Here is a 24,943-nt window from a genome sequence, read left to right as displayed (position 1 = left end):
AGGTTAGCCATCACTGCTATAGATGTTCCATTGAATCATTTTGACAGTTGTTTTATGTTGTTTAAATCAGTTTATGCAGTTTACTGCATGAGCTGAGTATATGACCTACTGTTTCTTCTGCTTTTTGCACAATTTGCAGTTTGAATCATTTGATGATTTTTCGGTTCTGGCCACGAATGTATTCGCTCTGTTAGTTTCAATTGAGCCATCAAAAAAAGCCTTAGGTATCTTTTTTAAATGTCCCAACCGTACAACATCGGCAGGTTTATCATTATTCACTTTCCCCCCAATCTTCATAGAAATTGACCACGTAATGTTTTTTTGCCAGCATTCTGTTAGCATTTTTCTTACATTATAGAAACATAGAAACATAGAAGTCTGATGGCAGAAAAAGACCTCCTGGTCCATCTAGTCTGCCCTTATACTATTTTCTGTATTTTATCTTAGGATGGATATATGTTTATCCCAGGCATGTTTAAATTCAGTTACTGTGGATTTATCTACCACGTCTGCTGGAAGTTTGTTCCAAGGATCTACTACTCTTTCAGTAAAATAATATTTTCTCATGTTGCTTTTGATCTTTCCCCCAACTAACTTCATATTGTGTCCCCTTGTTATTGTGTTCACTTTCCTTTTAAAAACACTTCCCTCCTGAACCTTATTTAACCCTTTAATATATTTAAATGTTTCGATCATGTCCCCCCTTTTCCTTCTGTCCTCCAGACTATACAGATTGAGTTCATTAAGTCTTTCCTGATACATTTTATGCTTAAGACCTTATTTTGATATGTATGTTTCATTTCCAGATTTTAACTTGCATCAATGCTTTTTCTTGGCTGTCTTTTATGTAATCAGCCCATGCATGCTTTTCTTCTTAACCTGTCTTCATTTCTGCAATATCAACCTTACTATTATTTATTTATTTATTTGTTTGTTTGTTTGTTTGTTTGTTTTTGTTTTTTTTGTTTGTATGCCGCCCCTCTCCGCAAACTCGGGGTGGCTAACAACAGCAGTAAAACAGTATATAAGAAAATCCAATACTAAAAACAGTTAAAAACCCATTATATAAAAACCAATCATACATACAAACATACCATGCATAAAATTGTAAAGGTCTAGGGGGAAAGTGTATCTCAGTTTCCCCATGCCTGGCGGCAGAGGTGGGTTTTAATCAGTTTACGAAAGGCAAGGAGGGTGGGGGCAATTCTAATCTCTGGTGGGAGTTGGTTCCAGAGGATCGGGGCCGCCACAGAGAAGGCTCTTCCTCTAGGTCCCACCAAGCGACATTGTTTGGTTGACGGGACCCGGAGAAGACCCACTCTGTGGAACCTAACTGGTCACTGGGATTCATGCAGCATTATTATTTGGCTGTAGAGTAACATTATTGTCAGGGACAGTTTATTTTCCTATTCTTATTTATAATTTCCACAGTTTCAATTTTCTTAGGATTCTGAAACTGTTAAAGAAAAATATTCATAAACAAAGCAGAATAACCACCCACTGGGACATTAACTTGCTTCTAGCAAGTTATAATACCAGATGTAGACAGGAATGAGAATTCTAATTTTTGAGTTTGTTCTTTAAAAATAGAGTTAATATAGAATATTTATCTTTTAGTCTTAATCTGAATTATATCCAGTAGGATGTCCATAGCTTTGTGTAAAGCAGATTAAAACAGGCAGTTGTAGTAAATATATTTAAGTTTAAATTGGCTACTTTGATGATATGTGAATCCTAAAGACCTGTCAGCATGTCAGTCCCTCTAAGAGGTATGTCACCAACTGTCTAGATTCCAAAGTGCTTCAAACTTTGGCAACACTGCAGTTACACTGATAGGAAGACGTCAGTAGTCAAAGTTCATTAGCTGAATGACATGTCCTGACAAGATTTTCATTTTACAAAAGCAGGTTGCTATAAAATAAGAGAACCCATCACAATCTCCCTATGATTATAAAAGCCCAGAGACTTCAAAAAAAATAAATTATGATGGATAGTGGGTTGTTAAGAGATTCTAAGCTATAGGTGAAGAATGGCAATAAAGGGGGGGAAAAGTCTCACATACAAGGCTGCTGGAGAATATAAGACTGACTAGTTAATGGGAGATTAAATCCCCATCGATCCAGGAAGGAAAAAATAAATAAATTAAATTATGTCAAGCAATATTAGAAAATATATGTCTGGTAAATGAAGCTCAGCTATTTTATATCCTGTCCACTACAGTAGCATTCTTTGTCTGAGATTACATTAATTAATGTGTTTATACTACATCTTTTAATCCAATAGGCAGCACAGATAATTGTCTGTCTGTCTTTCTGTCTGTCTGTCTGTCTGTCTGTCTGTCTGTCTGTCTGTCTGTCTGTCTGTCTCTCTCTCTCTCTCTCTCTCTCTATCTATCTATCTATCTATCTATCTATCTATCTATCTGAAAGCAAAAACCATTCACAGATTAATCACAAAATCTCCAGAACCATAAAGCCTACAAACTTGAAATTTGTCGCATATGTTACTCTAGCCTTCTTGGTGCTCACTAAGAAATGATTTTTTAAAAAATCACCATTGGAGCATGCATATTTCTTATATTATTATGAACAAGCTCTGAAGCTAAGGAGTTCTACTCGCCCTCCCCACCTGAAGAAGAATCTGATCCAAATGCAAAACACAAGCAGAGGAGTTTAAGTTTTGCTTTTGCTTTCACAGCAGCAAGCAGCTTCACTACCGAACAGTTGAGCTAAGCCACACACATATTCCTTACTGTCTCGTTCTTGCTCACAGCCACATCTTGTCCAATTTAAATTTAAGGACCCTAACCTGAAAATACCCCCACCCTCCTTGTTGCTAATGTACTTCTCCATCTAGGGCTTGGGTGCATTTATGCTGTTATCAGCTTGAGTTTTTGCAGCTTCAAATGTTGGCTTAAACAAAGCTGTGGGGGTGAATCTTTAGTCCAATTGGTATTGACAGATGAATATCAGTCTCCATAGAAGAAACCAATAACAGCCAACCTTGGCTTACTGTGATGCACTCAGTCTCCAAACAAAGGAAATATTTCATGCAACAGAAAATTCTTTGTGTTCACTTTAGGGGTCTGAAAAAAAAATATCTAATGATGCAATAAGGAAAAGCAAGAGAGAGGGGGAAGGGGGAATGAGAAAACATTTGAATGAGAAAAAAAGATGTTGAAAAGATAATGTAAAAAGTTTTTAACCAAGACTTTTACAAGTACAGCGATCCCTCGATTTTCGCGGCTTCAAACTTCGCGAAACGCTATACCACGGTTTTCAAAAAAATATTAATTAAAAAATACTCCACGGTATTTATCTATCATTTCTCTCTCTCTTCCTTCCACTCTTCTCTCTCTCTCTTTCTTCCTCTCTCTCACTCCTTTCTCTCTCTCTTCCTTCCTTTCTCATCTCTTTCTTTCTTTCCTTCTCTCTCTTTCTCTATCTCTCCCCCTCTCCCCAGGCGAGCGGCACGCGGGCGAGTGGCGAGCGAGGGGGACTCTTGCGAGCACAGGGGACTCTTGCGACTCACAGAAAGGCCTGATTTCAAATCGAAGGCAAAGTAATTGAGCGTAGCCTGGCGCAAGTCGTTCTTGAGGGACAAGCACGTAATGGAGCCGTCGGGGGCTGGAGTCGGAAAAGCGATTTTACCTGCCGGAAGAAGCGGCGGGCGGGCGAGCAGCAGGCGGGCTGGGAACGGTGGCCGCCAGCGCTGCTGCAGGAGGACCCGTGTCTGAAAGCCGGTGAGAGGGGTGGATCGGGCGGGCGAGTGGTGAGCGGGCGGTAGCGGCGAGGGCGCCGGAGGCGCTGGGGGGGCAGGGGAAGCCGGCATTCAAAGCAATCTGTCGGCTTCCGCACTTTCGTCGCTCCCCGCCTCCACCATCTGGGCATGCGTGGCCATGGGAAAAAAGGGCACGCATGCGCAGATGGTGTTTTTACTTCCGCACCACTATACTGCGGAAAATCGATTATCGCAGGAGGTCTTGGAACGTAACCCCCGCGATAATCGAGGGATCACTGTATAGGTGTTTTCTTAGTTCCCAGGAACTCAGACAAATCAACAAACCAATACAGACACACACACGCACACACATACTAAATGATATCACATGAAAGAAATATAAGTGCCTTTTAAGTTTTTTTTATTCCTACACACGTGAAGACCCTTCATGAATGTCTTCCACCCAATTATGGATATTTTTAGAGAAAATAGGGGAAAAAATGAGCATGGTTTATGGTTTTGATGAACAGGATAGATTGTAGAAAGAGAAGTGATTGTTAGTTAGAGAAGAGGCAAATTTATATTTGTCAGTATGTCTGCTATAAAAAGATTGGAAACTACTGTTTTGTATGTTTTTTTCTCTTTTTCTTTTCTTGCACTTTTCACTTTCACTTTTATTTCTTTTGTTTTCTCTTCTAACTTAATATTAGCTTGTATTAGTTATTTTGTTTGTTTTTACAAAAATATTGTAATAAAATGATATTATAAATGAGCACTACACAATCTAAACTGTTTTGCAAATCTTTCGTATAATGCAAGACATAAAAAAAACCCAAGTCCTTTGGCTTCAAAAACCATTCCAAAGATAATTTAATCATTCTTCTCCCTTAGTCATGATTTAAACCTATAGACTTGCACTAGGATAATGGTCAAGGGGTAGAAAAAACCCTGGACACATTAACATATGATGAGTTTTATATTTCATCAACTTTTGCACCCTTGCTTGATGTAACTGGCAAGATTACCAGTTATGCATTTGATTCATAATAATCACTTAGAAAAATCAATGTGAATTGGAACAACCTGTGACTTTAATGATAGTATGTCTGTATGAAGTTCAGATAAATGGTAGGTCTTTAAATCTGACCCCTTTTATTCACCATGGGATTCAGAGAGACTCCCTGAAAAAGGAAGTATTTTAGATCAGTATAATGTGTTATTGGATATATCCCCCTAATTTTACTACATTCCATCTTTGCACAGAATGGTCTCCATTCTTCAAACAATTCATTGGTCATTCATAAACAAGAAGGAAAACTGATTGCTTACTGATGTGAGATGTATAGCCAGAAGACATGATTCCATTTTTTCATTTCACATTAATGGAAAATTGCACATGAATGAAAAGTGAATAAGGCACTTTTTTTAACCATAATATGTTATGAAATATGAATGTAGTTAGTTTTCAACCCTGAACCAAAACTGGCTTTAGCCATCTTTTGCTGCTTCATGTTTGCCACAAAGCAGAAGCGGGAAAGGGAGGAGGGAAAGGTTGCCTGGCTTGGCCATCAAAATAAAAAGTTTTCCTGTGGGAACCAAGGTCATTTCAACAGATGGCTAAGAGAGGAGGAGTAACCAAACAACTGGCTAGCACCTCCATTGGACAATGTGATTGATGACCTGGGGAAGGGTTGAACTTTGATTTTTTTTAATTATGTGGGAATTTTCGGTTGGTTTTCACCAGCTATGCCGATATGATGTATCCAACAAACCAATTCTTTCAGGAATTTACCTGTCTCAGAGTTCTACTTTCAGGGAGGTGCATTACTTGAAATGCTGACATTAGTAATAAAGCAAATTCCCACCATTTTAAACCTATGTATGACATCCTTTAGTCTTCTAAACTATTTCAATAAGAAGAGGGAATACTGTTGCATTAAAATGGATTAAATTTGAAGATGGTACTTGAAGTGATCCCAAGTACTGTATCTTATGTCCTATGGTAAAATTACACAAAATGTGAATTAAGCATTATTAGAGCAAATTACTGCAGCATAGTAATTTATGGAAACTTTTCTTCTCAGATATGTTAATTGTTTTATGTGACAGTCCATTTTTATGATCCTTTCATTTACACTTTTTGTTTTTGTTTTTTTCTATATAATTGAGTCATGACTAGAAGACAGCAATATAGCAGGAATAATCTAATTAAATGATATATTACCTGAAGATTTCTGAGGCTGCTACGTTCTCAGGTATGCTTTGTAGTTACTAATAGCGTAAAATGTAAGCTGCTGTCTCACTAGGCTACAAAGCTGGACAATATTTTTAACATCAGGACTTTTTAATCAATATTTTATATTTCTGAGGAATCTAGGCATTCAACCTGCTCACAGTCATTCATGCCCTCATCACCTCGAGGCTCGACTACTGTAACACTCTCTACATGGGGCTACCTTTGAAAAGTGTTCGGAAACTTCAGATCGTGCAGAATGCAGCTGCGAGAGCAGTCATGGGCTTTCCCAAATATGCCCATGTTACACCAACACTCCGCAGTCTGCAATGGTTGCCGATCAGTTTCCGGTCACAATTCAAAGTGTTGGTTATGACCTATAAAGCTCTTCATGGCACCGGACCAGATTATCTCAGGGACCGCCTTCTGCCGCACGAATCCCAGCGACTGGTTAGGTCCCACAGACAGTGTTCCCTCTAATTTTTTGGGGGGGTGGGCGGAAAAGTATAGTGTCTGAGTGGCAGTCCCTTCAGGACTGGGTGGCACAGAAATATTAAATAAACAAACAAACAAACAAACAAACAAACAAACAAATAAAAAACCCACCCTGTTTTGCCTCAGAGAATTTTAAAATAAAATACTGCACTGTGTGTCTATAACAGTGAGCTCATAATAGGGCAACTCTATCAATATCAAAATGCCACTTAAATAGTTGAGCTAGTTTCAAACTAGATTTTGATTTTCTTGCTCTCTTCCTTACTCCCATTCTTTTTCTTTCCCTTTTCCTTCCTCTCTTTTTTCTATCTGTTTCTCTCTCTTCCTCTCTCTCTCCTTCCCTCTCACTCTTTCCCTCTCGGCTTCTGGGCAGGTTTGGAAAACTCTGAGTTGATGATGATTTTTAAGTGAGCGATTGCTCACTGCTCAGCTTAGAGGGAACACTGCCCACAGAGTTTGCGTTCTCCGGGTCCTGTCAACTAAACAATGCTGCTTGGCGGGACCCAGGGGAAGAGCCTTCTCTGTGGCGGCCCCGGCCCTCTGGAACAAACTCCCCCCAGAGATTAGAATTGCCCCCATCCTCCTTGCCTTTCGCAAGCTACTTAAAACCCACCTTTGCCGCCAGGCATGGGGGAATTAAGATTCCTTCTCCCCCTAGGCCTTTACAATTGTGTGTATGGTATGTTTGTATGTATGTTTGGTTTTTTATATTAAGGGGTTTTTAATTCGCTTTTAGTATTGGATTATTATTGTATACTGTTTATAATTGCTGTTAGCCGTCCCGAGTTTTCGGAGAGGGGCGGCATATAAATCCAATAAAACTAAACTAAACTAAAACTAGAAGTCATGTTGCCACTTTGTTTTTCATAGCTTTCTCAATGCTGACTATTCAGGTCCTCTGGCATGCAATGCGAAGTGTTTCAATTTGGCATTTCTATTTTTTTCCTCAAGTTTATTTATTAATTTTCAGAAAAGAAAAACATTAAAAAGAAAACCAAATGAATTTTGTACATTTTCACAAATCATCTCCTGTGTCATTACATTTGACATTTCTAATTAAAATGGCAAAGGTAAACCTTTGGATCTTCCCAGCTTCCTCACATCATAGAAATGTGTTCTGTAGCTATGGAACCGTAAAGGTCCTATAAAGCCTTTTGTTTTTTATTGATGTCACATAAATTAACAACAAGCAGGTAACTTTAGCAAAATAAATCCAGATTTAGATAAGCCATATTAGGACCCTAGAAAGCTCCAAGTGAATTCTAATTGGTACTAATTCACCTGATACTGTTATTTGTTTATTGCCTTTTTGTTTAAAACTTCCTGTGAGTTCAAGGAATATGCAATCGGGGCCTCACCTCATCTGGTCTTTACAATATCGATCCTGAAGGCTAAATTTGACTGAGAGAAAGAAACTCTTTTGGTCATTCAGTGAGTTCTACTGTATAATCAAATGGGAAATTGAAATTCATAGCACCACAATCATTATAACCCATGGAGAGAGGTTAACTCAGTTAACTTAACTGTTAAAGGTTGCTCCACAGTTATGGAGAACTTAGAGAAGTTTTGTTCTTAAAAAGCTTCTGTCTGATTTTGCCATTCAAAGTTCAATAACTTTTCAGGAGTCATGGACTTCACTTTTTTTAAGGCAGCCAACAGCCACAGGGGGAGAAAAGTACAATCATGTTACCAGAAGAGCAGGAAAATAGGAATTTTCAGTTTGGTGGATATAATTTTTTTTATAAAGAAATCTTTTTTATAAAGAAAACTGAAATTATTCCATTCTCTCTCTCTCTCTCTGTCTTTTTCATTTCTGGCAAAATAACTGGGAAATATGATTTATCTATTTCCCATTAAAATTTCAGTGGTGTAATTATGGGCAAATTAGCACAAAAAAGAGGTCTGGAGATTGCATGCAGAATACTCACCATAAATTGCTTACATTGTGCTGGTACAATGATTAGAAAGCAGAATTGCTGTTGAATTTAGTTGACTACCAGCAGTTTAAATTTCACCGACTCAATGTTGACTCAGTCTTCCATTGTTGGTAAAATTAGAAGCCAGATTGTTAGGCCAATATGCTGACTCTGTAAAACACTTAGATAGGGCTATAAAGCACCATAAAGCGATATATGTCTAAGTACTATTACTATTCGTCCTGTGCTGACTCATTTCTACAAAGTTAAAATGAGAAGGATATGATTGCAGAGGTATTTTCTCAGCTGGAAAACTAGTTCCCCAGGTTGGAAATGCAAGTAGTGTCATAGACATTTTATATTCAATCTTATCTAAAACTTTATTAGGAAATACTGGACTTCAGTACAGGGCTGATGGTAACTTGACTTAATATTTAATTATAATTAGTGATGGGCGAACCCAATGGTGTTTGGGTTCGGCAAGTTCGGACGAACTTTATGCAAAATTCGGCCAAATCCGAACGCGAACCTGAATGGGGAATCCCTCCCACAAAGAGATTCCGGGGGAAGAGCTTTGACGTCACCGGCAGGTTGCTAAGGACGCCAAGGTGATCACTTCCTGGTGATGTCAAAGCTCTGAACGCTGAACACGACCCCGGACTTTGCCCGAAGTTTGAAAAAATTTCAGGTTCGTGTTCGGCATGCCAAACACAGCAAAATCCGGTATGGACCCGAATTGTGCGGGTTCGGTTCGTCCATCACTAATTATAATCTTTTCTATTACATTATAAATAATATTCTAGTTGTGCTTTTTATTTTATTTTACTTTATTTATTTATTTTGTCCAATACACAATATTACACAATGAAGGTAATAGAGGACACCTTCAAGGAAATAAAATTAGAGAAAGAATATAAGAGAGAATATAGGATAAAATAAATCAATGGGAGAATAGAAGAAAGATATAGGGATAAAAGAGAGGATATATGGAATATAGGAGAGACAATAGGACAGGGGTCGGAAGGCACTCTATTTTGCACGAACGCTATCTGTCAGTGAGGTATAGAGCCATTAATACTTTCCTATCCTTTTCTCCCAATCAAACTGAATGAAATAGTCAGTGCAGAAATCATAATATGCAACATGAAGTTAGAAAGTATGCAAACATGCAGCTAGATGAAAATAGAATGTTTTTACTTGAATCACTTTAGGTAAATGACCTTGAAATAAGTCTTGCGGTGTGCCATTGGACCCGATCCACCAGCCTCTCAGGTAGCTTTCCTTTACTGGTAACAAGTTGGACACTGGACCATAAAAATAGTAAACTTCTAAGCATAATTAGAAGAAAACAAGTCTTTGTGGCCTGGAAGAGAGGGCTAATTTAATTTTATTGATTTAAGTGAAAGTGACTTTAAACCAAGGGAGACTAATATGAATAGTAAGCTTAATTGCAGATGCCTCAGTACATTATGTAGATAATAACAGCTCCCCTGTGGATAATACAGGACTTGCAGACAGAACAGAAAATTATGTTCTCTCTTGCTATAATGAAAATGAGCCAATATTGCATCTTATCCCTTAGTCCACAGATTGAGTTGAAAATGTTCCGTGCCCTTTGTTTTTACTAATCCCACCTTAATAATCAGATAAAAATGAGCCTCTTTGCACATTAATACATTCCAACAAAATGAAAATGCTCGGGGTCAATCTAAAAACAATATTCAGAAAATGATGGAGAGAGTGAGAGAGAGTGAGAGAGAGAGAGAGAGAGAGAGAAATACTGCTAGGGGGGAAAAAGCCCATTATTAGTAGTACTAGAGTTTGATGGTAAAATATGGAATTATCATTTAAAGGATCCTTTCATATCCTATCAACTTCTGATATATATTTTAAAGGAAGTCAAGCTAAGGTATCTTTAATGAAATGTTGCAGCTTTGAAACATTGATTATTTAGCATGATACCTGTCATTTCATTCTAGATTCTTCATTTTCGTCTCAGCTATTATACTGGAGATACTGAATATGCTCAGTTCTCTGAGAGATTTTTGAAAAAGTATTCCCCTTTCTTCTCTTTTGCTATACTTATAGGCATATTGCTGCCCAGACCTGCTCCTTTCTACAGTCATCAAAGAAAAAAAATTACATTGGACGCATGGGCCCTACATTAAGCAAATTGCTTACCTTATGCTGCACCACATGAAAGTTTTCTATATATTTGAAAGAAAGAAAATATATTTAAAATCTTAGTATGGGGTAATATGGGTTTTTAGTTTAGAAGGAGGTAAATAGCACAAACATACTTATTATGGCCTCTTCCAGAAGTTTGTATTGTCATAGCATGAAGATACCTTATTAAGCATTTCCTGAAAACATGTCTTTGCAATGAAGCCTCCCTCTCATTGCTTGTCCACTTCTGAAGTGGCTGAAGCTGGACAAAGGCATTTCTGCATGAAACTCATGTTTTTCCATTGAGTGCCAGAAAGCAACATTCCATCTGGACATTCTTGATCACTTTGGAGGTTAAGAAACTTCTGATCACCAATTGGCCTGCTTCAGGACTTCCCTATCTGGCCAATAGGTTCTGTATCTCCAGGTGGCTGCTGGAAGAATAGTAAACTTCGCTGGCATAGCCAGTTGAACATTTTTGTTGTTCAAATATGGAAATATCTCTCCTATGGACAGAGGAAAATACTGCACTGTGGACAACCTCCTGCCTGTATTGCGCTTCAGTGCTTTCTTTTATCATAAAACTTTTTTTCTTATAAGAACTGGAAAATCCCATGCCATTTTTTTAGATCTTGCCATATAAATATTGTCAATATTCTTATTGGTAGAAAGTTTTTAAAATATCATGGTATGCTTTCCCAGAAGAAAGGTGGTTATTCTAGAAACTTTAAGTACCTTTTGGGATTGGTCAATTTGATGTTGTGTGTATATGGTGGATTCTGCACATAGAATGGTGCTTTTTCTTAGCCAGCCTTCAAGTGGGGAATAGATTGTGCCAGAAAATTAATTCACACGATTTTCTGAAAGACTACCACCCTTAGTGCTAAGATGTGGTAAAATGCAGATTGGGAAGCAACACTCTTTTTCCTATAAGCATGGGGTTTTTTTTCTATTCATGGTGGCCCAATGGTTAGAATGCAGTATTTGATGCTAACTCTGCTCACTGTCAGGAGTTTGATGCAGACTGGCTCAAGGTTGACTCAGCCTTTCCTCTTTCCGAGGTCAGAAAAACGAGGACTTAGACTATTGGGGGCAATATGATGACTTTACTGCTTAGAGAGTATTGTAAAGCACTATGAAGCAGAGGTAGGTCCCTACCAGTTTGCACTGGTTCTATAGAACTGTTAGTAACTTGGTGGCCTGGGTCACTGGAACTGTCAGTGATCCAAGCCTACTATGCTCCTGAGCCGGTTCTATCAATGGTGCCATAGGCCCCACCATCTTCTTTTTTTGTTGCTGCACATGTGCAGAAGCTTTTTTTTTTAGAATGACACTGAGCAAACCAACAGTAGCAGAATTGGTAACCAACCTCTGCTTCGAAGTGGGATATAAGGCTAAGTGCTATTGCTATCGCTAACAACAGGTGGAAAGGAAGTCACTATGGCTAAGATGGTGACCCTTAAAAATAATCTTATGGATCTGGTAAGAAAAAAACAAAAATCTCCCAACATCTCAGTTTCTTGCTCATAAAATAAACAGGCTTGGGTGATATCATGAATGTTCCTGGACTTTAAAAACTTTATCTAGAAAGTAGAATCAAGACTTTTGATTGTTTTGTTTTATGTCTGTGTGGGGAATGCAGAGAAAGAAATGGCAAGAGGCTTAAATGATACTTGCTAGAGATTTTGAAATATTTGTACTATGATAAAGGGGCAGAGATGTACAAATATGAGCTGTCCAAAATCAGTACCAGCAATAAAATCTGATGGTATAACAGATTAATGTTGATTTGTTACTGAATAGAATACTATCCTTGAGTAGCACATCCAGATAAGACACCAAGTGGAAGACAGAAATGATTAAAAGAGAAACCTGAGGTCTCAAGACTTTATCCAGATCCTAAAACTGAAGCATGTTGCACCACCACCACCAGGGACCTCCCAAGAATTGCCATTGAATCAAAATTTTCAATGCATCCAAAAGCAGAAAATTAAGGAGACGAAGTATAGAAGTAACTATGTATATTCAGTTTATGCAATTAACATAGTTTGTTAAACCCTAAGTCAGTGATGGCGAACGTTTTTTCCGTTCGGTGCCAAAAGAGTGTGTGTGTGTGCTATCGCACATGCGCAAGTGCCCACATGCATAATTCAATGCCTGCAGAGGGTGAAAACAATTTCCCCCACTCCCTGGAGACCCTCTGGAAGCCAGAAATGGCCTGTTTTCCAACTTCTGGTGGGCCCAGTAGGCTCGTGTTTCACCCTCCTTAGCCTCCAATGGCTTCCCTGGATCCAAGGGAGGGTAAAAACGCCCTCCCCCATACCCCCAGAGACTCTCTGGAAAGCTGGACAGCACACCCATGTATGTTGGAGCTGAACTAAGGCAATGGCTCGCGTGCCAGCAGATATGACTCCGGGTGCCACCAGTGGCACCTATGCCATAGGTTTGCCATCAGTGCCCTAAGTTAGTTTATGTCCTGGCCCTTCATGCTCTTTTGACATTTTGGAATGCAACCATCTGGCAGGCTATTCAAAAACCATATGCTGTCTCTGACTTTCCCAAAAAATGGATTCCCGAAAAGAGGATCCCCTAAAAGTGGACAAGAAAGAAAAGTTTAAAAGTTTAAAGTAAGTGTGCTCTTCTAACCTAATTCAGGGATATGTTCTAAACTTATCTCACTACCGGTTCGCTTTCTCTTGCGCCCCATGTACACGCATGTGCAGTGTCGGAAAAAACAGCTTCAGCACATGCACAGAAGCAAAAAACAGCTTCAGTACATGCACAGAAGCAAAAAACAGCTTCAGCGCATGCACAGAAGCAAAAAACAAGATGGCAGTGCTTACCAGAGAGCTGGTTTGGAAGCATGGCCAGTCAACCATTGCTGCTGATTTGGCGAATGGGGGAAAATTCCCACTACTGGTTCTATAGAAGTTAGTATTCAGTTCTGTTTTTTCATGAAAAGAAAAAAGTACAAGTCCCCTGGGTGTATTTTTAAAAGAATAAATTTAATAAGTAACTAGTGAATCTTCTTTCAGCTTTAGATTTGTTTTAAGGTCAGCTTCACATCAGTGCTCCCAAGCCTTACAATCTGGTTTAGTCTCCTTCTTCTCAATTTCATCTCTAAAATGTGATAAGAAAGAAATATAGAGCAGTTTATACTAACTCACAGCTACTGAAAATGCCCTCTAGATATCAGCACTGCTCTATTGTTAATGATAAGCCCCTATAAAGAACAATATCTATTTTCAGAAATCTGTTGGGAGCATGGGTTTTTTTTCTAAAAATGCTGAGCAGTTTCTTTTGCAGTCTAAATTAATACCATGTAGCTGGTTGCCAACCATACAATTCAGACAGCTATTTAACAGTCTGTAAGGGACTGCTTATTGATTAAAATAACCGCATTACATGAAAACAGTAAAAGGTAGCATTATACACATTTATTTATTTATCAAATTTCTATTCTGCTGATCTCTCCTAAGTCACTCTGAGCAGAGTGACTTAGGAGACACACTTAGACTTCCATGCTAATTGGAAGAACTAGGTTTTATGTATTTATACAATTTTAGGAAGTGGACTAATTGTCTTCATTCTTCTCCTTAAGTTAATATTGCAGAAAAATGTACATTCCTCTGGTGTGAAGAGAGTTTACAAATAGTGTACATTCTTTTACCAATGTTTGGTTTTACTGAATTAACCAAGCTGGCTTAATTTTGAAAATATACCAAGCAAAAAACATGGTATGATCCCATATTAGTTGAATTCAAGTGCCAGAACTAAACTACATCATGGCTCAGTGTGCCACATCAACCCAGCTACAATTTGTAATTAAACACTTTTACAAAAGAACGATGCAGTTAATTTTCCAACATTAATGATTTAATAGCAACAGCACTTAGACTTAAATGCCACTATGTAGAGCTTTACAGCTTTCTCTACAGAGTCAGCATATTGCCCTCAACAATCTGGGTCTCATTTAACTAACTTTGGAAGTTTAGAAGGCTGAGTCAACCTTGAACCAGTCAGGATTGAACTCTTGGCTATGGGCCATATGCCTTCTAATCACTGCGCTACCACTGCCTTTTCAATGTGTGTGTTAAACCACACTAGTCATCTTTCAAGCTTGTTGCCAGGTCTCCTTTCTTTTTCCATCAATCATTTCAAACATTGTGCTTGTATTATAATGTATAAACAGTTTTGCTTTCTTCACATAACAAGTTATTTCACTGCAAATGAAGAATAGTGACTTAATTTTAACATGTATTTAGCTTTGAACACCCACCCAATCAATAGACTATTCTTTTTGGAAATATGACCTACCACGTATATCAGCTTTGCATAATCAACTAATCAAGTTACTACTGGATATATTTAGTTTAATGTATTTAGAGAAACACAGCATGCTCTTCTATTTACTTACCTTCACACCTGGTCAATAGTTAATTGCATGATAATGTAGTGGTTAGAATGCAGTTTGCCAGCAGTTCCATCCTGATTAGAGCTCAATGTTGACTCAGGTCATAAAATGTGGACCCAGATTAATGGGACACTATGCTGGCATTGTAAACTGTTCAGATTGCTGTCAAACACTATGGAGTGATATATTTAATGCTATTGCTATACAAATCCTATTAAATTCTGTATAATTTACTTCTATGTAAGTTGCAGAAACATTTTATCTCATCCTAACATTCATTTCAATTCAGTATTCAGTATGAAATTAAGAGTTCCTATTAAAAAATCAAAAATACAAATAAAACACACACTTACCAATTCCCATCAGTATGTTATTCCACAATCCAAGTGAGAAAAAAAAACTAATTTATATTTATTTATTATTTTAAATATAAATTTCCTAAAAGAAAATCTGAATGAATACATTCAGTGCTACCCAGTTTTATCGGTGGTTAATGTCAGCATCCCTAGCTACAATGCTGCACGTGACTTCCTAACATCATGGGAAGTAAAACTTTCAGAAAATGAAAAAACTTGGATTAGGGCAGAACATTCTTGAAGTCAAGAAAAGCTATCGATATATTTGATAAACAGAATAGATAATAACTCAGCAAGTATTTTTTCTTTAAAAAAATGTCAAAGGACAAGAAGGTATAGAAGATAAAAGAACAGACCTGGCATGGTGTGACGTATTTGTAAGCTAGACTGACCTTACATTCAGGAAGAACAGCACTGTTGTCATTTCTGAAAAGTATAACCTCATATGAAAGACATTTTTATGAACATATGGAGGAAGAGACAGTTGCCTCTGCCCTCTCGTGCCTGTTGCTCACTTGGTTGCCTACTGACTTCCTATTGTAATGATCTAGCCTGAAAAATGTGTGAGCCTTTCCCTGTCCCTTGTCCTTCATTGCTCACCTGTAACGTCTCAGTTCTTTTTATCACTTTGCTTTCATTGAGCCGTTTGACTGACTGTCTTCAAAGCCATTGAAGTTCACTAGGAGCTTCAATTTAAACATAAACTTAAAGTAAACTGCTCCAAACTTGATTGCAGAAAATAAGACTTCAGTAACAGAAGGGTCAATGCCTGGAATGCACTACCTGACTCTATATTTACTTCCCCAAACCACCATAACTTTAACCTTAGACTGTCTACTCTGGACCTCACCAGTGCTGTGTTTCACTCACCTTTGCTACTGGTTCAGAGATGTACATACGCAGAGCATCGGTGAGAATATCCGGGCAGGTGGGCAGAGCTTCCCGCTGCTACAGATATGCTTGAAATGGGATGAATCAGTAGTAACCCTCACTGGACCTCACCCAATTCCTAAAAGTTCTGCAATGGACATGCATAAGCACACCAATGTGCCTACCTTCTTTGTCCTACTATGCCCATTTATTCATAGTCTCATCTTGTATTCATAATCATATTTTTCCTATATCTGTTATTTTATATGTGTTTGACAAATAAACAAATAGGTAAATGGGAAGTAAGTAAGTAAGTAAATAGTTCCCATATCTACATCAGAAGTTTTATTTCAAGATATTTTTAACGGAAAAAGAATAATGCAATCATAGTACATGTGACATCCTTCTTGGATCCTTTATTGCATAATGATCATGCTCATATTTTGGATTGAAAGCAGCCATTTATGTTCTCTTGCATTAAGGAAGAACCAAACCCCATTTCTATCGATCTCAGTATGAAGTTGGGCATTGTAATTCTGGAGACATACTGTACAGTACTAGGGCATTATCAAACTCAGAATGGAAAGTCTCTCACCAATATAGGCAAATACAGTATATGTGTCCCAGGATAATGTTGCAGGATCCAGCTGGATCTTGGAAAGCCTCTGTGTTCCTGTAGTATAAATCTAAATTGTGAGATATGAAGCAGATTTCCGGATATGCTTTTAATTCTACCATACACTTGCCCGTATCTCAATGTTGTAGTTTTGTCACCTTGGCTCTAGCTACCAATCCTGCTTGACATTCCTAATAAAATTTGGCAGCAGATCAAATCATAGTCATGCTGGAATATAAAATATATAAACTATATGAATTTCCACTGTGTTTAGAAAGCACAGTAGTCAAAGGATATTTCTGCCAATTCATGTTTGGAACTTTAGGATAAAATAAAATTCAATTCTAACAGTTGTTGGGACAAAGAAATTGGAAGTTACTAGGAATTAATTATAAAAACAAAAAAATAGGGAGGTTAGGACTATAAAATCCAGTAAAATATTGGATAAAATCCAGTAAAAAAGTGCGGCATTTTGTTTTTCATGCTGTTGGAAAGATAATAACTTTCTGGAAGAATGAAAATATTTATTGGATTGGGTTTATTTAAATATATTTATATTTGTTCTGTAACAAATGCATGGAAATGAATTCCTATTTGAGATTCCTTTCATTATATCTTTTGGAGTTAGTTGGTAGAGGCAGAATCATCTGAATAAAGCATTTCATGTCTTCCAAAAAATCATGGAATGATGTAAAGTGTTCTGAAAGAAAAGGAAGCTGCCGACATATCTTATAGTGGATTTTTTTTAAAAGCAATATGTGATGACAGAACAAGCAATTACTGATCCAGTGAAATTTATGGAGGCATTAACATAATTTCAGACGCTGATCCTATGTGTGTACAAATCTTTTAGACATAATCCTAAACATATAACATGTACATATGGCTAGAATGAGAACTTGTTACAGATACTAAATACTAAATTTGGTGGTAGTTATTAATTTGGTGAGAATTGATGTCTCAGAACAGATTTCTGCACATCAGTAATGACTATTAAAAATGTAATAAGAAAAAAAATCTTACTTCTAGAAATGTCAATAGATTGACCTTCTCAAATAAATGGATTGTTAAACATAAGTATACAAAGATATATAAATATTTCACTATTTTACTTAGCCTTGCATAGATAAATTTTTGCATATGACCTGCAACTGAAGTCTTGGTGAAATTTATTTTTTTTTTTTACTTTCAACATAAAACATCACTTTTGTGTGTCTGCCAAAGTGGAGAAATGAGTCACTGATGCCAGTCAAAATAATACTCAATTTGACAATATAATCATGCATGCTTATATAATGAGACTAACAAGCTTCTCTTCTCAATGATGGGCTAATTCTTTGTGTGATTATTCAAATAAGCTCACAGCTGTTTCGCTATTTATTTTTTTTACAAGAAAAAGAGAAACATATCTAAATCAAGATGTATCTTATTGATACATTGACATGAGCTACAATTATAAACAATTATAGCCATAAAATTAAATGCTATAATTTTCTACCTTTATGTCCTGTAATATTTAGCTGGCAGGAGGATCAGGTTTATAGATTTAGCAGTTTTCAGCTATACAAGTGTTCTTTTTACTGTGAACATGACACAGTATTTATTGACAGTATTGGTTCTGTGTACTATTAACTATTGTTAGCTTTTAATTCTTAATTGGCTTGTGCCCTCATGGTTTTAACTTGTTTTAATTTATTTATCTATAGCAGTGTTTTTCAACCAGTGTGCCGTGAGACATGGTCAGGTGTGCCGCGAAGCTCAGAGAGAGAGAGAAAGAAAGAGAGAGAGAAAGAGCAAGAGAGAGAGAAAGAAAATAGAGAGAGAAAGAAAGAGAGAGAGACAGAGAAAGCAAGAGAGGGAAAAAGAAAGAGAACGAGAGAGAGAGAAAGAAAGAAAGGAAGAGAGAGAGAGAGAACAAGAGAGAAAGAGAAAGAAAGAGAGAGAGAGAGAGAACAAGAGAGAAAGAGAAAGAAAGAAAGAGAGAGAGAGAGGGTGGGAAGGTGGGAGAGAGAAATACATAGAGGTAGATAGGGAGGGAGAGAGAAAGAGCAAAAAAGAGGAAGAAAGGAAGAGAGAAAGAAAGAGGGAAGGAGAGAGAGAAAAAAAGAGAAAGAGAGAGAAAGAGGGAGGGTGGGAGAGAGAGAGAATTTTTTTGTCCAAACTTTTTTTAGCCGCCCACCCCCACCCCCACTCAATGGTTTTGTAAATGTAAAAAATGTGCCGCGGCTCAGTGCCCCATGGTTTTGTAAATGTAAAAAATGTGCCGCGGCTCAAAAAAGGTTGAAAATCACTGATCTATAGGATATTCCAGCAACACAGTAAACCATATTAACAGGTAGTGTAATATACTCAAAGAGTTTTCATGAAGAATCTGGCTGTTTAATTAATGGCAACTATATAGTTTTAGAAGGTCTATGTCAGTAATGGTGAACCTATGGCATGGGTGTCACAGATGGCAGGTAGAGTTATATCTGCTGGCATGTGAGCCATTGCTCTACTCAACTCCAATGTGCATGTGTGTGCTGGCCAGCTGATTTTTGGCTGGCACAGAGGCTCTGGGAGGACACTTTTGGCTTCCAGAGAGCCTCCGGGGCATGGGGGAAGGCGTTTTTACTCTCCCCTGGGTCCAGGATAGCCTTTGGACCTGGGGAGGATGAAACACGAGCCTATTGGACCCACCAGAAGTTGGGAAACAGTCCATTTTCGACCTCCAGAGGGTCTCTGGGGAATGGGGGAAACTGTTTTTGTCCTCCCCAGGCATTGAATTGTGGGTGTGGGCACTCGCTAATGCAAAATAGCACATGCCCATGCTCTTTTGGCACCCGAGCCAAAAAAGATTCACCATCACAGGTCTATGTAGAATTTAGAAGAGCCATTGGGTTTCCTTAAAGCTTCAAAGCAACACTCTGGATTTATATAGCATTCCAACAGAGAGAACATGTTTCCTAAACCTTCTTATAAGAGATATGTCAGAGTGTGGAAACATCTGAGAGATGTAGCCAGTCAAAGTTATTTGAGATGTAGAGGCATAGCAAATCAATTTTCTGAATTAAAATATTGCCTTGAATTGCATAGCCCAATCTAAGATCAAAACCTGAGATGGAATAATGGAATTATTCCATTCCATTAACAATCACAATAGTGATGCAGGGTCAACCCACTTTTTCCCTCTTATTTAAAATTTCTCTCATACACACTCTCAATCCCTGCCTTCCTCCCCTCCTCCTCCTCCTCCTACCTTGATGCTTGAAAGTCTTAAAATCTGCATGAGGAAAAACAGACTTGGACTCAATCCCAGCAAGAGTGGCTGTAGGTTCTGAAGCTGACAGATTCTCATATAATTCCACTTTTGAACTAAGATGCAGCATTTTACAGAATGAGTCTGCAATTTGGGAAACCATTTAGATTCGTATTTCCTACTGGAAAATCAGGTAGAGGTTGTGGCCAGAAGGCTTGTTAACAGTTTCATCTTATAAATATTTTTAAAATTTATTCTTGGATTAGAAAGCTTTGTTGATGATCTTTCACACTCTGTCACTTCCTGGTTAGGTTACTAGGATTTGCTCTACATTTGCCTTTCAAAACAATATGAGAGTTACACCTAATCTTAAAGATAGCAGCTTTAGCAGTGAAAAGATTGGCCTGGTTTATTCATGCTACACTGTTACTACAATAGCTGAAGAGCTGAATAGCCAATAGATTTCTGGGTTAAATACAAAACCCTGGTTGTTTTTTCAAAACAATTTTATGGCTCGGATTATGTGCATTTTTGAGTCAACATTTTTGAGACACAATCTGCTTTTCTAGTAAGAAAAGTTTGTGATCCTTAAAATGGGTTATTACCAGCAATCCTCTGAAGCAGAGAACTCCAGTTTTATTATTTCTTTGCTTTCTTTGCTGTAGGGTTTAAGTCAATTACAGTATTGTAAGGATATCTATAAGCTGCTCAGAGGTGAAGTTCTGATCTTAAAATTCTAAAACGGAGCCTTTTAAAAGTGTCATTAATGTAATAGAAAGAATGATGCGGACTGGATCACCTGAACTGGTAAGCGGCCCACTGGTGATGTCACGATGGCATCATAGATCCAGTTTGGTCGGTGCCGATCCATCTTTTTTGGGGGGTGATTCCCCCCCCCCAATTTTTTACTTTGGAAGTTTTTTCCTCTACTGCTGCTTGAAAAAGGGCCCTCCTATCCACCCCTGGGTTTATACTTACCTTTATTCCTTCACCTGAAGCACAGCTGACCAGCTCCTCAGCTGTGTTTTGGGCTGTTTTTTAGCTACTGAGCATGCACAAAACCAGAATTGCATGAGGGGTGGTATCAGAAGGGTGGTATTCTGAGCAGAGACAGGTTACAAGGGGTGTGCCACAAGGGTCTGTTCTGGGTCCTATTCTTTTTAATATGTTTGTGAGTGACATAGGGGAAGGTTTGGTAGGGAAGGTTTGCCTATTTGCAGATGACTCTAAAGTGTGCAATAGGGTTGATATTCCTGGAGGCGTCTGTAATATGGTAAATGATTTAGCTTTACTAGATAAATGGTCAAAGCAATGGAAACTGCAGTTTAATGTTTCCAAATGTAAAATAATGCACTTGGGGAAAAGAAATCCTCAATCTGAGTATTGTATTGGCAGTTCTGTGTTAGCAAAAACTTCAGAAAAGAAGGATTTAGGGGTAGTGATTTCTGACAGTCTCAAAATGGGTGAACAGTGTGGTCAGGCAGTAGGGAAAGCAAGTAGGATGCTTGGCTACATAGCTAGAGGTATAACAAGCAGGAAGAGGAATATTATGATCCCGCTATATAGAGTGCTGGTGAGAGTAGTAGATCCTTGGAACAAACTTCCAGCATACGTGGTTGGTAAATCCACAGTAACTGAATTTAAACTTGCCTGGGATAAACATATATCCATCCTAAGATAAAATACAAAAATAGTATAAGGGCAGATTAGATGGATCATGAGGTCTTTTTCTGCCGTCAGTCTTCTGTTTTTTATGTTTCTATGTTTCTATCAGGTTCTTACCAGTACGGGCCACTCTATAGTGTGCTAGGGAAAATGGAGCTGCACACGCATAGCATGCCTGGGTGAGATTTGGCTTTTGTGCATGCACAGGAAATGAAATCTTACACAAGAACAAACTCGTGAAATTTTGCTGATTTTTGGCAATTCCTTTGCTTCTATGCATGTGCAGAAGGAAAAAAACACCCAGAAAAAAATGGTAAAACCTCATGCACATGAGCGTCCTCGTGCGAGATTTCACTTCCTGCCTATGCACAGAAGCCAAATCTCTCATGGGCACATAGGCATGTCCACTAGTTACGCAGAGCTGTGCATGTAACCACACTGATACATGCAGGACGGGGAACCCCTGCCTGATGAGGGGGCACGCATGTTGCGAACGGGTGGCGAAAGTAAGTGGAACCCACCCCCGATGATGGCTCATGACACGATGGGGATCATGAATAACTTGGATGGAGGCTCAATCCACCACCACCACCAGCAGCTTTCTGATTAAAACAAAACTCTCAATGATAAAACGTTATCCTCTTTTGGCTTGGTAAGCCTGCTTCAAACTTGCCTAAGCAAAACAAGAGCTGAAGCCTGGAGCAAGTTTTCTGATGGTTACAGCTGTAGGCCAGGCCATCTGTCAAAATCATTGACAATTATAGTCATGCTGTGAGTGACAGATAGTTTCCTACCAGCTGCTAACATCTGGTGCGTGGTAGTTCTGTATGTTTTTTGGTGTATCTATAGAAAGATGTTAGTAAAGTTCACAATTTATAATTTACATCCATTGTATGTAGCAATTTTAAAATGAAAAAATACGGGATCTGCACAGCTTGGAAAGGAATGTGTTGCAGTTAACTTTAAATGGCCTTAAGAGCCTATGCTGATGGCTCTGGGAAAGATAAAAGGGGGAGACTTTATAGCCAGCAGGGAGACATGAGAGAGGTGTGGAGAAATATTGTCCTATGGATTAGAACTGGTTGAAAAGGAGCTGAATTGTTTAGCTGAGGACAATCTGAGAACAACACCATCACTTTAAACTACACAGGTGGAATCTGAATGGCAGAATAGTCAGGGGAAGCCACAGCCGCCGCAGAAGGCCGAGATAAGGCTGTTCTGAAGAAAACAAATGGTGCCTCAGCAACCCCATGATGGACCAGCAGCGGTAGACTTCAAAAAGGCTGATTTAAAGGGAGGTAAACAGCAGCCAAGAACAGGTGGATAACAGCCCAGCAGCAGAGGCCTAGAAGGAAATCTAATAGCAACAAGCGGTTTACCAGCTGGGACCTATTGAAACACCCCTATTGACCAGCGGTGTGGGTGTTACCTGGTCTATTAATGAAAAATTCTACTACATAGGCTACTGAAGATGTTACAGCAGCAGTGACCTACCAAAGAGTTCTTGACACAATAAATTACTTCCAGCTGCGAGATTGGCTGGGAAGCTTCCTGGTTAAGTAGGAGGGAATTCCCCACTCAGTCTATCCCCTCTAGGCTCAAATTATAGGCTCAGTTACCTTCCACATTTATACAGCATACAGTCTGTGGAAGGACCATATGCAGAAACAGTGTACTTCAGGTATTATGAAGACACATCAATTAAAATACTTATAGCTACAATATTTATGGAGAAACTCAGGAACTTGCAGATATAAAGTTAAACTAGATTAGCTTGCAAGTTAGTATCACTCAAAAAAAATTTTCAACATGCAGTCATTTTTTAGGATTAACTCTAACTAAACACAGGAGGCTATGACATATATTTCTTTTATTATTATAATAATAATTAATAATAATTTATTAGATTTGTATGCCACCCCTCTCCGAAGACTTGGAGTGGCTCACAGCAATCACAACAATATACAAATCCAATATTTAAAAAGAAACAAAACATTTAAAAAACCCATCATTAAAAACCATACAACACAGTCATACCATACATAAACTATATGTGCTCAGGGGTATCTCAGTTACCCCATGCCTGATGACAAAGGTGGGTCTTGAGTAACTTATAAAATGCAAGGAGGGTGGGGGCCGTTCTAATCTCCGGGGGGAATTGATTCCAGAGGGCCAGGGCCACCACAGAGAAGGCTCTTCCCTTGGGGCCCACCAGACAACATTGTTTAGTCGATGGGACCTGGAGAAGGCCAAGTATGTGGTACCTTATCGGTCGCTGGAATTCGTGCGCCAGAAGGTGGTTCCAAAAGTATTCAGATCTGAAGGTATTCTGGTCCGATATTTCAATGTTCCATGCAAATTGCAAAATAAATGCAGCTGTGCTAAAGATTCACATTAAATAAGTTGTTTTAATGAACTGACATTACACTTGGATGCAACTCTTCTGACTCACATTCTAGGCAGGTTCTGCCCTAAAGCAGGGACTTCCAACCTTGGCAACTTTAAGACTTTTGGACTTCAACTCCCAGAACTCTGGGAGTTGAAGTCCACAACTCTTAAATTTCCCAAGGTTGGAGACCATTGACATAAAGGACAACAAAAAGTAGGAGAAATTAACACATGATTCAAAAATATCAATTTTAATCAGAATAAAATAATTTTAAGTATCTTTACTTCCATGGTTTGTTTAACTGTTATCAACTAAAATGCTAAGGATTGCCCATCAAGAATTCAGTATTGGTATTTTTCTGAATAGTTACATTTTCATAATGTCATCTTAAGTACAATTTATGTGTCACTCAATTGTTTCTCACGGGCTAATGTGAGTCTTGCCTGATACAATGGCACAAGATTTATTTCTGATTATTTGCACATATATTTAACTTTCCTGATTATATTATTTATACAGATATTTAATTTTCATTCATTCCTAAACTATAATCTACTTTGTCTTAGGGACTTTCCCTACTGCTGGGCCCATCTGCCATCCACCTACTTTAATTTGATATAAAACTATATTGGCATGACATTTTATATTCCCATTGTTGATTCAAATGGTGATAAGTATATGTGTAATATGTGGCTTCAATTTGGTAATAAAAGGGTTTGGTTTTTATTTATAATTTAGAACAGCGGCTCCCTTTTTCTGTGTTTTTTTGGCACCAGGGACCAGTTCTGTGGAAAGAGGCTTTTTTGTTGATTAGAGGCATGTAGTTAAGGGTGCTGCTGCATCCCATAGATGGGGCTTTGCTTTT

Source organism: Erythrolamprus reginae, chromosome 2 (genome assembly GCF_031021105.1).
Source record: "Erythrolamprus reginae isolate rEryReg1 chromosome 2, rEryReg1.hap1, whole genome shotgun sequence".
Lineage (NCBI taxonomy): Eukaryota > Metazoa > Chordata > Lepidosauria > Squamata > Dipsadidae > Erythrolamprus > Erythrolamprus reginae.
Note: the sequence above shows the minus strand (reverse complement) of the source record.